Consider the following 13,002-nt stretch of genomic DNA (forward strand, 5'->3'; position numbering starts at 1 on the left):
GTCCTGACCTGACAAAACAGCTTATTAAACCGTGCTTGACCTTGGTGTGACTCCTAAAGTGGATGTCAACCTTGAACCGCGAATTCAACCTCGAACGTACTAGCGACAAACGGCCTTGATCCACTCAACAGAGCAACCTGGATCAAATTTCGGCCCCCATTATTGAAGATGCCCACTAAAAATACAAGAACGAACAGTAAAGTGCTGTTCCAAAGCGGTCTGGGTGATAATTATCTCTGCCTGGTGGGAAACAATCTGGCTCTCTGGGTCAGGTCTAAGGCCATGCGCAAAGGTGACGATAGCGTCATCCTAAACGGTTTGACCAAGACATGTCCGCCCCTTCAAGGTCTTGGTCTCCTTAGTATGCGACTATGCGCTACTTGGGGGAAGGGTAATGTTCTGATTTACTGATGACTATCAAATGGAAAAACAGCTGCCTCTTTTTGATGAATGAGGTGACACTTTTTGTTCAAAGCGCAAATGCGGCCATAAAACCTTTAAACAAAACAAGTAAAGCACACGACCACAACAAAAAGACTAAATCTCTCACCTCAAAAGCATCAAGAATTAACATATCAAAGCGGCATGTTGAAAACACAGAACTGTAATGTTTACCCAGCTGTCCCTGGTGCTTCTCTCTCTCCAACGTCGCAGATTCCTTCCACAGTCTAAACACAGAGGCCAACCAGACTACTCCAAAAAAAAAGTGCCATAAGCTGAACTCAACAAAACCGCATCCCCCGGGTAACGGCATGAACTACACACCCAAAATGTATTGTGAAGGGGTGCCTGCTGTTGCTCGGTAACAGATTAGTCCAGTTTATGCTTTAGTGGGGTGGATCTACTGCCCATCACCACTCGCTCTCTGCCAAATCATGGCAAGAGGACTTTCCAGACACTCACGCTAAATAGCCCTTGACCATGAACTCTCTGACTGTTCAAACATTTTCAGAAACCTTGAACACATCTCTGTGATGCCAATACAACCCCAGAGCTTGTCTGTAACATCTTACAGCAACAATCTATCTTTTGGTTTCAGCAACCTTTAGAAAAAACTGAGCATACAAGAAAATATTAAATGTCTTTAAAGAACATTATTTGGCTGAACATGGTGTTCCCCTCTTATTCTCAGTGCCTTTGGCATTAAGAGGTTCATTTACTAGGTGTAGAGACCCATTTGATAGAGTAACTATTAAGAAATTCCATTAAAGGTCTCCATACTCTGTACAGAAGGCTCGAAGTTATCAAAGAAACGTATATATCAGATAATATATCTACATAAAAAATATATATCCTTGTATTTCCATATTATTTTTTCATAAATAATTACTATCGGTTACTTCTATTTTTACTCAAGAAATATATATATATATATATATATATATATATATATATAGGCTACATTGAGGAGCCAAGAAAAGTGTTTAAGTCTAGCATTTGTTATCGAGTCATTCCCAATACTGCCTTAAATAGCGGCTGTGAATACTTGACAGAAAGAAAACTAAGTGCCCATATATAGCTACAGTAAACTTTATAACCCGAAGATTGCTGAAAACGTAACGCAATGAATGCACTTACTACTTTTTAGTTTTTGTAGATTTCCGCCCAACAGCGACGATATTCATTATTTTTTGAATTGTGTATTTTTTTGTGTATCTCGTTTTAATTTATTTATTGGCGCCTTTGTGTGTATAACTATATAAAATACAAAGTTATGTCATGAATCTCTAGATGGTGCAGGCTGATAGGTCCTTAACTCAATTGTTAAGTGATCACATCGTTATCTACAGAGTGCAGCTGATTGGTTGCTGTGGCATCAGCAACCAATGAGCTTTCTGCTCAGCATTCAAATACTTGGCATTGTTTGCAGCACTCCTCAGAAACCCTCCACCTTCCCCAGCTCCACCTGTATAGAGCTGCTACAGGTTTTTTTTCATGTATGTTATATGTGCAACAACAGCATGACTGTGAATGTATTGGCAGTAGCAAGTCTCTGTACTTGCTCTGCAGCAGCCATAATCAAAAACAGCAGCAGCAGTGTAGCAGATCTATTCCGCCAAGACCATAACATAAAGTACATAAGCACATATATACAGCCTGATTAAAAAAAAATATTGCAGTATAAACACTACAGAAAAATATCTACCAGTTGACACATTTCCACGGTGGCAAAAAATATATCAAACCACCCTGCTGTAATCCAAACTCTAAAAAGCCCAACACTCAGTGCAAGAGCAGACGGTAATACCCAGCGTTTATATTCAAAGTGGGGGCACAATAATCTTTTCTCACCATATGTTATAGATTACCTGGTAATGAATTCTGTTTAATTAACTCTTAAGAAACACCTCGAAGGTCTAAGTTCAAGCTGTGCATTATTTTCTTGATCTGCCCGGCATAGAGCCGTCTTTGTCTCGGCGGGCAACCATTGGATTAGATTTTCCTGACAACATCTAGCAAGCATGACCTCATATCTTATCGGAATGGGTACACAAAAAAGCAGCTGGTGAAATCACTCATGTCGTAATGCCACCACAGAGCTCCTTGAAAAGACTTTACTTTCACAGTACCTGGCAGAAACCAATCTCGAACACATAGACCATGCAACAAGTCTGATCACCTAACTGTTATGGTCCTAATATGTGGATAAGGTGATTCTCGCAACTAACCACGTTTCATGTGCCTCTCCATGTGACAATAAATCCATTACCTCTGCCTCACATCCATTGGACACGCTGCTCTCCTCTCTTGCAATATATCAATCTTCTCAGTCATTCATAAATTCTAAAAATCCCCTTTTAGTTAATTGCTGAACCAATTTAATTCCAAAGAGCAAGTCATAATGAAGAAGGGATACATCCACGACTCCCTCTGACAACGCCACTCTTTTTGCGCTTGCTGGTGTGAGTGGATGAACAGTGAAAGATGCTTGCATTAAAGCCATATAATTATGTGTGGGTGAAGCACTCCATGGCTCGGCTTATTGTAGCAGACACAATGCCCTTGTCTGAGCTCTGTAGGCTCCAGAAAGGACAGGCGGCTAAGAAGTTGTGAAGGACAATCCCCCCTAATAGGACAGCACTGCGGCGGCCTTGGACTCTGAATTCTCTGCTCGACGGGGGACATGCATCAATCCGTCAGCCCAGCCACAGACAGCCCTGTAACCTTCAAAAGACTCAGGATCGGTGAGGAATGATTGGCATTCGAGTGAGCCACTTTTCTCAGTGGGATTTGCTTCATATAACCCAGAGTGGTTAAATTAAGACACCATTGAATAACAGTCTTAAGTCCAATTTAACTATTGCCCCTACTGCGTCCTCTCAAGCCTTCAATTATGCTGATCCTGCCACATGGTGACCTACGAAAACCTTTATCCCTACAGCCATTAAAGCTGTCTAGAGACATTGACGCAGGAGCCAGGGCAATACATGGTAGAAATGATCGGCTCACCCCGCCGCCCTTGTTCAAAACTGAGCTGAAACATAATGGCTACAGTACAGAGCTAAAATGTTGTGGTTTTGGTGAATATTTCTTGGAAATATTTGCAGAATCAGCCAATATCCAAAGAAACTAAAAGACTGGTTCGAAAGTTTCAAAGCTCACTATGACATTTACTGTAGTGTGTTATAAGCAGACCCAGAAAGAATCTGCAGACAATTTTCACATGCTGTGATATGGATTTAAATGTGGTTATATCAAGCCTTTATTGGTAGCTGACATGAAATACTTCCAGGACGTTGATATGTCGTACGGTGTGAAATGCTAACCCACCTCTAGAATTCTAAAAGTCACGATAAAACAGAATTGATCATATTTTTCTTTTGTATTGTGACGTATATCTGAGTGAAATGGATTATCGACAAAGAAAAAATGTTGGGAGGTGACTTGGTTCTCTGCAGGGGTTGTTGATTTGATTTTGAGATGTGGTCATCACACTGAAATATTAATGCAAATGTGCATTTAGTAAAAATAATTTTTCTTTTCATGCCAACTTTAAAAACAGCATTTTGCCACTCTTTAAATAACTATATTAAAAAAGTGTGAGTGGTCAGGTCAGGTAGAAGACTTTATTTAAATAAAAAATTGTTTCAACCACAGATGATGATAATGAGGCCAAAGTTCTGTAGTGCACCTTTAAAAGAAATGGTGACCAGTCACAGCACCTAAAATAAATAAACACATTCTCTTATTCATTATTTCTTACCACAAATCTTGATGTTGATTTAGAAAAAAACCTTCATGAGCATGTTATTTATCAACTACCCATAAATGTCAGAAAATGTGACCCAAAAATTGTATACATAAGGGGCGAGGCATGTGTAGAATTTTATGAATGACTGGCATTCCAATTCTACAGAAATCTGTGGAACTTTCTGTGGGCACATATTCCATGTGGGCTTGGTTATAAAATTTCATAGGAATCTGTAAATAAAAAAGTAGATTATGGACTGAGATATTATATAAACGGATAAAAAATAATAATCTAAAAACCTTCACAAACAGAGTTGGCTACCAACCCGTTAAGTTTGACTTCTGATTTCTGAGAGTCAGAAGTCAAACTGACTTCTGATTTCTGAGAGTCAGAGTCACATGTGCAACATAGTGCACATGTGCCATAAATCGCATACCTAATATTGGCTTACTCTATAAAAACATCACTGATACACATCGCTTGCCACGGGCTGACATTTCTATTCTACAGATGGAAAAATCATTTCTGTGGTGTACTGCTGATAGATGAGCTGGCACACGGAGACATGATTTAAGATGCTTCTTTCCTTTTGCCCTCCACTTCTGCTTACGCCATTAGTTTAATACGGGACTCTTTGCTTGCATTTGTCTTTTTTTTACCCCCCTCCCCATGGCCCACAACACAAGCCAATTTAAGAGGCACTGTAAATGTATTTTCTTAAAAGCTGGTGCGCTGCTGAGATCGCATTGATCCCTGATGTTTACAAGATCACGTTCAGTCGGTTGTCTCTTCAACAAGCCGTTGCTTGCGTGCATACTTCTCTTCCTGATTTATCTGACCCTGATCTCACAGTGGGCCGGCTGTAATTTTTTTTTGCAAACTATGAATAATGTACTTCAATCTCCATTATGGTCAATCAATTATGGGTTATGATTGAGGGGCGTGGTGACCTCCTGTCTGGTAGATGATCCTGCCATTATCTCATGAACAATGAACCCCTTCCAGCCATCCATACGCGCACACACACACACAAACCATTTCACCTCTTCACTTCATCCCTCCATTTCCTCATCCTGGCTTTCTTTCCACATGATCAGATGGCATTTACTGTTCCGCTCAGTGCAAAACGACAGAAGTATTTCGGTCTCTCTACTCCAACTGCATACTCTGTCAAAGCCCAGTTACCTGAGCTTCGAAATTCAATTTGTAATATGATGAACTGACATCATAATATTATTCAGAACAACAAAAAAGCAAAGCAAGAGTTGGCAAACATCTCCATAGGACTGTGAACATCATTTAGGAGTCCAACAAAATACAGAAGAAAACCACAGACATTCCTATGCATAATTAAACACATACACTTTTAGATATCCATATATTTTGACTAGTGTATTTCCATGACTATAACCGTCTAATTATGAATTCACTAACAGGAATGTTTAAGAAATAGTTCACATAAATTAAAATTATCACCATTTACTCTCCAATCGTTCCGAACATGTATGACTTTTTTTCTGTGAACACAAAAGGAGAAGGGCTGGGTATCGACACAAATTTCACAATTCGATTAGATTAGATTCCGATTCGATAGGATAGCGATTATTTTGGATATTTCAGGGTTTAGTACATAGCAAATTTTTTCAAAGAATAAAAATCTCTCAACTAAGGATGTAAACTAGTGGGTACTAAATTACTATAATATTGAAGGTTAAATTATACATTTCAATTTGTATACAAACACTTATATTACACACAAGGAAGTTTTTATAATAATAAAGTTAAAATACTAACTTAATAATAACCTAATTATGTTTCTATCCAATTGATTTTTGGAAATATATAAAATTAAATGATGGCTGTCTTAAAAACTTTTATTTAAACATACATTAAATTTCGAAGAACAGTAAAAGTATAATGAATATGTAACATGATGCATATATTTAGCTAAATCTTCCTCTCTAGATCCTTTTTCTTGCTGTCTAACGAGTTTATGGTCAATTTTCGGAGGTAAATGTATAACGTGACTCTGTTTACAGGCTATTTTATTGATGTCTTTCCACAAACACTGATTGAGCAAATTACATGAGACATAAGGATTTCATTAAGTATTTTTTAACATACCTTCTAATGTTCATTCATGTTTATTCTGTGCTGTAACTAGTAGTAAAACACAAGAGATGATTAGTTCATGTGCGTTTCGCGCTGCTGCTCTGTTTGTTCTGAGGCGCTAAAGCGATCAGTCAAACCACATTAAAATTTTGTAATAAAATTGACAGAAATTGAAAAACTTATTTTCATATCAAAAGTAACAAAGCTTATAGTGATTTATTGGAGGTAGTCACTACAATTCCATTCATTCATCAACTGAACACAGCATAGACTAAAAGATCGATTTTTGGGATTTAAGAATAGATATCGGTTCATATAAATGAGAATCGATTAGAATCGAGAAATCTATATTTTTTTACCCAGCCCTAAAAATGTATTATAAATTAGGCCTATTTGTTTTCCATACAATAAAAGAAATGGGGTCAAGAACAACATGGGATGCCACTGACTCATATGAAAAAAAAACACGTATTTTGTGTTCCACAGAAAAAAAAGAGTCATAAAAGTTTAACAGTAAATAAATGATGGATTTTTTTATCTGTGTGTGTACTATCCCTTTTAAAGGGGTTTAGGCAACTATTTCAACTTAATAATAAAACTGTTTAGAAATCATTTGGAAGGTTAAATAACCTTTTCTGGCGAAAATGGTGACTTTCCCCGCAACCGCCAGCGTTCCCAGGCTGAAAACAAACCTTGCAACATGGGGACTAACATCCCTGTAAATTGGAAATAGGAAGTCTTGTGAGAAGCGAGAACGAGTGAGAATCACAATCTGCTTTACGGCAATTCGACAATTCGCCAATGTTATATGATACTGTGCATTATGTATTACCCACCTCGGTAGACATAGCTCCACATGATAAAGTTGGCTGGCTCCAATAATAACAAATGCACATGAGCAGCGGTAGAAAGGGGGAGGAGGGTTCCGCAAGTGAGTTTTTTTTACGACAGTGTTGTGAAATATACGCCCCACAGCTGTAGGGGGAGCTCGTTGACAAAACATGCAGCAACAAAAGTGAAAATCAGTGAAGAAATGGCTAGAGTCAATATTATGAAGCTGCAGACTCAGAGCCTGCAGCTACAGTCCCCCACCCAGAGTCCCGCATTCTCAGATCCCTCGTTTTTCGAGACAGCGCATCATGCTGTTCGGAAGATCGTATAAAACCCTTATCAAAATGCCATTTAAAACAATAGGATGCAATATTACAGTCTCGTTTTATTTAAAGTTATCCAAATAAATATTTGCGTTCCCTGCTTAATGCATGTGCCAAAAAAACTCATTGTGTTATCTGACTAACAAATTACCCAGTAGTTATTTTTTGAGCGTGCATGGGTGTAATTGAAAGAAAATTACTGATGGAAGGGATACAGTTACAGATTGAACAATCTTCTGAAAAATATTATGTGATATTATATTGTTACAATGTTTTTTTTAATTCAAATTCCAATTTTGCTTTCAGTTCAACCTATAATGGTCTAATTAACATTATACCATGCTAACATTACAGAACCTGTTTTTTGATATTTTGAATGCGAAGCAAAACTCAAATAAGAATAGACAAAACACCAATAATAAACAATTCTGTACTTTATTTAACGATCACCTAAACATCATCTTGCTTTAAACAGGACAAAGCGAAGAAAAAAGGAAGAAAGAATTGTGTTATTGACTTTACTTTTCGTCTTCAATTGCATTAAAAAAACCTCCTCATTTATAAGTCGCTTTGGATAAAAGCGTCTGCTAAATGAATAAACGTAAAATGTAATGTAAATACCTTGCATAAGGTAAAATAATTACTTTCTGGTAGGCGAATGTTCCTTCTTTTTTCCTTCTTTTTGCAATCGTTCTGTCAAATTCCTCAATGTCACTAAAATAAAAGATGAATGCCATAGTCAAAAATATTGTGTATTTATAGTTTTAGGAGAAAAGGTCTGGTAATTAAAAAAAGGTCAAACGTAAATCTGATTAAATAATTAATGATGACATTCTTTGATATTAACACACTTAATGTATTTAATTGGTCTACTTTAATGTCAACTAATTTTAATCAAATTTTTACAATGGCTTGTCTACAAAAAGTCTAAGGTTAAAGGCTAACGTTAGCTATCAAAATATTTTCGGGGAAAAAAGGCGAAAAAACATACATTAACGGCTCAAATTTTGTTACAAACTATCTTTACAAATATTAAAAGGACTGTTTATATGTTGGTGTATCGATGAGCTATAAAGTAGTTTGATTTTTAAAAAAATTGAATGAGTATGATTCGCTAAATAAAATTGACGATACTCACGTTTTGGCTTAAGTTCTTCACATGTTGATCTGATCAAGTTTGATGGGAGGCGCCGTCTCGAAAAACGAGGGGTCTGAGAATGCGGGACTCTGGGTGGGGGACTGTAGCTGCAGGCTCCGAGTCTATGAAGCAGGTCGCGTTTGCTAATAAGAGACAGATATCACACGCGAGTCCCGCGGATATAAAGGAATAAGGATATTTAATTCTACCGAACTACCCGCAAGTGCTTAATTACTACTCACAGGTCAGTTTATTAGACGAATGAAACTTTTGAGGTAACGCAGCGTGTCTAATGTAACACTCTCACACTAAACAGCCTTTAAATGTGTGTTGAAAGTTATAATGTTATTCTATGTGTTAGTTTGTTTGCTATATGAAACTAGCAGTAAGCTAGATCAACATTAGAATAACATACTGATAATATTTTATCATGTTGAGCTATATAACATTGATTTGTTTTATGTACATTTGCTCACCTGGCTAATAAAGCTGTCAAGTCGTGACTCGTGAAGCTCTGTCAAGTCCAAGTTAGTCGCGGACGTGGAGCTCTCGGCATCTCAAAAACGCCACGCCGATATTGATCCTCATTTTAGTTCTTCTTTTTTGTCTCAAAGTCTGCTTGCCATGGTCTATGTTTGAACGAAACAAGAACAGCGTGCCGCTAAATGTTACGCACTACGCAGTTGTCCACGTCTGTCGCCATAGTTACGTCGTGGCTATGGCAGTACGAGCTATGGTACGAGCGGAAACTGAGGATAGCGCGGATATTGCGTCATTGACAGGCGACATTTATTTCCGGGTACGGCCAATAATTAAAAGTTGGAATTTCTCTGAAATGAAAAATCTTTGAAGACTTTTGGGATATTGTAAGTATACAACTGCAGGAAATATATCACACTGTGCAAGTGATATTTGGATATTTTATTACAAAATTCTTACATATTGTACCTTTAAATAAGAAGAAATGCTACATGAAGTCATTCATTTACAAATATGGAAAACATGAGTTGAAACTGAGTACACAAATATTACTATTAACTGGCTGTTATCACTATCCTAGATATCTACTTCTTTTAATCTAGACTTCAGTGACAAGATTGTTTACAAAAGCTTACTTCACATCTCTTTTAGAAAGACTAAGAGCTTTAAATTTAAACAGAACCACACTATAAACAAATTACGCTTTAAAGGTGGGGTATGTGATTTTCTTTTTTGACCATTTTTTCAAAATCACTTGAAATCCTATTCCTGACCCAATTGCTGGCTGTAAATTAGAAGCACTGAAATGAAAATTAAGCAATTTAATCATCTGTGGAACGGGCAGGACTCGAAAAACTCCAGCCAATCATTTTCAAGACCGTCTAGAATCATTGGATAGAGAATGCGTCACTCAAACGGTCTTACCATGCCCCCCTCCCCCCGCCCCCCTCCCCTCTCGCGCGCGTGTCCCGTTCGTGCGCATACTCAAAGCTCGTGACCCAGGCACAGGAAGTGCAAGTCGCCCCGGTACAGAGATAGAGAGAGAGAGAGAGAGAGAGAGAGAGAGAGAGAGAGAGAGAGAGAGAGAGAGAGAGAAGGAGAAGGTATAGTTGCTTCCGTTTGGAGAATGTCAGACAAGACACCACCACAGAAAAGGAAACCTATTTTCGAGAGAGTAATTGCGAACAAAACGGCCGAAAGAGAAAGGTCTAAAACCAGGGTCATTCTAGGCGATGCTTTTCAACGTTGGCGGCAACTGAAGGACCAGGAAGGACTACCAACAGATGCGGCTGTGGCAGTTTTTCTGCTTGACAGGTGAGAAGCCGATTAACTTGTAGTATTTACTACTAATCAGGGAACTGTCTTTACTGACGATATGCACACGAGAATTGTAGCTGTTCTAACGTTATAGCCCAGCCATATGTAGAACTAGCTAGCTAAACAACCTGTTTGGGGAGGAAGCTGATGTGAGCGATTGTGTTTATGTATGGGCATCTGAGTTTTCGCTCTGCTTGATTGCGCGTCCATGTTTTTCGAATGGGTGGAGTCAGAGCCAGCGTTGGAGGAGAAGTAGGTAGGACCTTATGAGTTGTGTATTTTCAAAATCTGCCGGCTGTTTTGCAAATCACATACCCCACCTTTAAAATAACGTGAGTGGGTAGTCAGGTTTTTTTTGGGTTACATGTAATTGTGACCTCAAGCAATCTGTTCCTCCTAGCATTCGGGATTTTTTAAAACCAGAACAAACGGAGTAAAGGATGTAAGAAGAGAACCAACTCAGTGGTTTTTATTTAGTCATGCTCAATACAAAAATAAAAATCAACACAACTGCCCACATACAGTGCATTGTGTGTTTAAAAAAGAGAAAGTGTCATTACAGTACATTATTCAGTGCAGCTGAGCTAATGACACAACACCATGCTCATTCAGTACTGTCTAATGTCATAAGGTTTATTTATCCCAAAAAAACTATGAGTCAACCCACTGAACATTATATACTTCAGATCCTGTTGTTATCCACAGCTCCACACTGGATTGAGAAATGCAACAAAAGCCAGAGGCATGAATATAAATAAAGGTGCACTCAGTAACATCATACTGACACCTACTGGCCTGGATGCATGTAGTATGTTTACCAACTGCTGCCACTATGCACCATATCTCTTTACCTTTTTTTCTGTCTCATTAACTAAACGAATACATATAATGCATAATAACGCAACTGACAGACTATTGCGATTTCTTTCTGAAAAAAAGGCATTATGTAGTGTTTTTCTTTTAATGCATTGTAAACCGCCTACATTTTAAAAGTGTAATATAATGTAAACAAATTTTAATAGTATGCAATTGCACAAACTGTTCAATTGCATGACCCAGTTGGTCATGTGATATCAACATATCTGCAGGCATAAGGGGGCGACCACCTCCACATATAGTAAAAATAAAGACGGCTGGAGTCTCAAATTAGTGTACATAATTGCTATTTCTCAAAAGAGCCGTTTACTTTGTAAAACCTACATGCTCACAATTTGTAAAACTACCCACATGCTAAAAAAAATAATGTGAATAATGTGGTTCTTTTTACAAAACTCATACTACTGTGTGCAACACTGAACTCCAAACAATGTTGTTTTAAGAAAGCATACCTACACAATGATTTTCAGGATAAAGATTTATAGCATGCGCCATGCGAGATAACTTCTTGTTTTTCAATGCACGATCTTGGAGCACGTTAAAGATTTCACTCAAGCACTTGAAGAGTCACAGTTAGACTAAACATAAACTATGAGGTAAGCATGGTGCTAAAACCGTCCTCTTATCACAACCACAGTAACAATGTATCTAGTGCTTTAACTGAGCTCGGCTACTATTAGCACAACATCACTCTTTTATATCACATTTCACGTGCTTGCCCGGTGCACCCTCTATAAATTTACACGTGTAACTTATATTCTGATATAATGTGCGTATAGTCCTTGGCGCTTTCAAGTAATCGTTTGATCACATGTATTTGTTAAAACAACCGCACACATTATACGTGCATGCCTGCATGTAAACATTCAATGAAATAAATGAAGACTCAAAATGGAAACGTCAGCTCCCACCACCCTATATATCCTCTGCTTACATATACGCACTAGCCATTAAAATACATAGCGGATTCTGGATTTGCTGCTAATGCATTGATGAACAAACGAATAAATAAACCAGAAATTTTATTTTCACACTAAGCCTTACCAGTTCGGATGAAGAGAATCCAGTTGAAAATTATGCTGCATTTTAGGGAGGCGCGCATATGATATTTCTCTCTACGAACAATTCAGATGTAGGAAAACGGAAAGATGACTGGGGCTGACAGCGTCTATTCCCCACATGCGCGGTTTTCTTCTGCTCTTGAGTCCTGCAGTCAGTCGCTTGACTGAATTGTTTATTCAAGGTATCCCCGGCACTCTGCAATGCCATGTTCACTCCTCCTACCCTCCTCATGGACGCTAGTGAGATCCGATGCAAGAGTAAATTGTTCTTGTAGGGATTCAGTCGAACCGATTCGCAAAGAGTGAGTACATTTATAAAAAATAAATAAATACACTATTAGGCCTATAGTAAACACAGTTCCACCAAAACTCCATAATTACAACAATAATTTCGATTAACAGTATAATAAATTATCTTAGGATAGCTGTCATTTTTTAAAGAAAGCAAAACCAGCCAGGGCAAACTAAAAAATAGAATGGAAAAGCTAGAAACAAGCTTTAAAAAAAAAGAAACGTTTTCCATTTGATCACCATGGGAAGATCTGTGGGGTAGGTGACTTGTTAACACAATAAACATGTGATAGGCCTACATAAAATATAATTAATCATAAATTTGGCTATACCCGTATTTAACAGTATTTACAACAATAACGAAACAAAGAATTGTAAAAT

At 37.8% G+C, this 13,002-nt stretch overlaps 1 protein-coding gene across 3 annotated transcripts in view; it reads right to left on the bottom strand.

Annotated features, from left to right (window-relative positions):
- Positions 1 to 12,584, bottom strand: part of nrip1a (nuclear receptor interacting protein 1a) — a 37,560-nt gene extending 24,976 nt beyond the window's left edge. Inside the window, exon 1 of one of the 3 annotated variants that reach the window (XM_077208167.1) lies at positions 12,314 to 12,584. The gene's annotated coding sequence lies outside the window, so the exon portion shown is untranslated. Of the gene's footprint in view, positions 1 to 550; positions 661 to 2,710; positions 2,902 to 12,313 lie in introns of those variants that run through there. The other 2 variants (XM_077208169.1, XM_077208168.1) reach the window with 2 other exon arrangements.
- Between the last annotated feature and the right edge of the window lie 418 nt (positions 12,585 to 13,002).

This window comes from Siphateles boraxobius, unplaced genomic scaffold (genome assembly GCF_051911475.1).
Source record: "Siphateles boraxobius isolate OS27281-9 unplaced genomic scaffold, OSU_SipBor_1 6, whole genome shotgun sequence".
Lineage (NCBI taxonomy): Eukaryota > Metazoa > Chordata > Actinopteri > Cypriniformes > Leuciscidae > Siphateles > Siphateles boraxobius.